General features: G+C 43.6%; 1 long non-coding RNA gene across 1 annotated transcript; it reads left to right on the forward strand.

The window, feature by feature from the left end:
* The first annotated feature begins 325 nt into the window (after nucleotides 1-325).
* Nucleotides 326-2,171, forward strand: LOC144367337 (uncharacterized). Its single transcript, XR_013426671.1, has 2 exons — nucleotides 326-1,340; nucleotides 1,935-2,171. It is a non-coding gene; the product is annotated as an uncharacterized LOC144367337 (long non-coding RNA).
* Nucleotides 2,172-2,473: the final 302 nt, after the last annotated feature.

Consider the following 2,473-nt stretch of genomic DNA (forward strand, 5'->3'; position numbering starts at 1 on the left):
GCCGGGTGCGGTGGCTCATGGGTTGTAATCCCAGCTACTCAGGAGGCTGAGGCAGGAGGATCACAAATTCAAGCCAGCCTCAGCAATTTAGCAAGGCCCTAAGCAACTTAACAAGACCCTGTCCCAAAATAAAAAATAAAAAGGACTGGGGACGTGGCTCATTGACCTCTGAGCTTAAGCACCCCTGAGTTCAATCCCTGGTTAAAAAAAAAAAAAAGAAAAAAAAATTGCCCAGGGACAGTCAGAATGCTTTTTGAAAAAGAGAAAGATATCATCTTTCTGATTTAGCTTATCTCTAGGCTCTGTTGGACTGGATATTATAAAATAGTCACTTAGAAAAGGTAAAATTATTATGTTCCATATAATGCATAAGAACTTTAGTAACCTCTCTGGTGACTACAGATACTGTAACTTGCTTTCTCCTGACTGGACATTCGTACTTGCAGGCCAAATCCAACCAATCAGGACCCAGGGCAACCTTGACCATTGCTGGGTTGCTCTCAAGATTGTTTATGCAGCCAGCAGACTGCTGTAAATAAACTGCAGAGCATCCATGCGACCCTGTGTCAACAGCACGCCTCGGAGCTCAGCAACCCTTGGGAGCATCTGCAACCTTCTCTTACGGAGTTATGTGGCGCATCTCCTTCCCATCTCTGCTGTTGTTCCGTACCTTTACTGTTTGTTCCACCTTCTAAACTTCAGAACAAGCATGTCTAAGCCAAGGGATTATCCAAATGATAAAAATGGGCTGATCACCAGTTAATAATAGTAACAAGGGGAGGGAGTGTGTAGCTCAGTGGTGCAGGATGTGTTTAGCGGATTCAATATCTAGTACCAAAAGCAACAGAAAAGTTGCTTTTTTTTTTTTACTGTAAAACTATATGCACATGTAAGTATACATATATATTTGTGTGTGTATATATATATTAATATATACACATGCATGTGTGCAAATACATATATATTTATTTATGGGAGAGAATTTGAAAAGGGCAGAAAAGTAATTGGGTCCTGCATAAAGGGCAGAGACAGGAGACTCCGAGAACTCAGCTTCCCTCCCGTGAGCCTTGCCTGGAGCCTTGCCAGCTCTTGATCTGTTTGCGTGCGTTTTCTTTCCTTTCTAATCTCCCAAGGATGCTGCTTCATGCTCTGGACAAGAAAGGGACAAGCATCAGGGTGAATGTCAAAGACAGCCAGAAAGGAGAAGGAGTTCTTTCAAGTCAACACATAATGGGCTTACACACAAAGGAAAGGAAGGCTCCCCGTGACCATTAAAAAGATTATTTCACACCACGTTTAACCACCAAAGGGGCCACGCGAAAGCTGGTGTTGGTGCAGTTGTGAGTTGGTTCTGCTTTTATTTATACAAATTTCCAAATCCTGCTTCATTCTCTTTCCTCCTGGGTCCAGGGTTAGCTGCCAGGATGTGACTGACTGTGTGGGTGACCTTAATATTTCTCTAAGTGAAAAATGTTTCTGTTTTTGACATTTTCTTTGAAGCAGCAGGACTGCGAGTGATGCAGACACAAACACAGATCAATACAGTTGACATCTGCCTATTGGCTTTTCAGTGTGATCTAACTTGTCTTTTTGGAAAACAGTGCAACTGCATTTTTTGGTGGTGGTGGGGTCTCCATATGAGTTTTCCTCTTTACAGATTTACCAACTCGTGTTTTTTTGGTGTCCTTGAGCTTCTCCAATGTTCTCCTACCATGTCACTAGTGGGTTCAAAAGACAGGGCTTTATCAAGTCCCTAAGGTGTCAGTCCCTCTGCCTGCTAAGTCTATCTCTTCCTTCCTTATTACTATGCCATAACGCTGATTTTTCAAATTTCACCTTCTAAAAACTTCAGTTCGGCCCATATAAGCTAAAGGGGTTACCCCGAGGTCTCGGTTTATTACCCTTTCATTTTCTTGTTTGTTTGTTTTTTGAAGGATTATCCTTGAGGTCAACCAATGAGCCAATTGCCGGTCCCAATGAGAGATAAGTGCCGAGTGGCCCCGAAAGAAAGCAGAATATTCAAAAGGTGCCTGTGTTCCTGGAAATCTGGTGGCCGGATGTGACAAGTTGGTGCCTCTTTTGTTTGCTGCCCTGCAACAGAGAACTGTCCTCACTGAAGCCACTGGGAGTGTACTTGAGAGGATTTTAAATAAATGCCATCATGAGGCCAATGTGTGCGAACTGTCAATTTGTATTTATATGATGTGTGAGTGTGCTGAAGCAGGCGTCATGAATCACTGAGGATTACCCTTGTGGAGAGCCTCTCATTCTGCCCGAAGGATTAGGGAAGCAGGGTTCAAATGCCATTCATCAGCCCTGTCTCGCAGAGAGCACTAGTAAAGCCATACTGTGCCTGACCTGCAGTTGAAGCGCTCCATTTCCAAGTCTCAGAGAAAGGTCACCTAAAGGTAATGGAATATTTTTGCCAAGGTAGCATAGACCTGTTCCCTAAGCTGGCTTGGGGAAGCGCTTG

This window comes from Ictidomys tridecemlineatus, chromosome 10 (assembly GCF_052094955.1).
Source record: "Ictidomys tridecemlineatus isolate mIctTri1 chromosome 10, mIctTri1.hap1, whole genome shotgun sequence".
Classification (NCBI taxonomy): Eukaryota; Metazoa; Chordata; class Mammalia; order Rodentia; family Sciuridae; genus Ictidomys; species Ictidomys tridecemlineatus.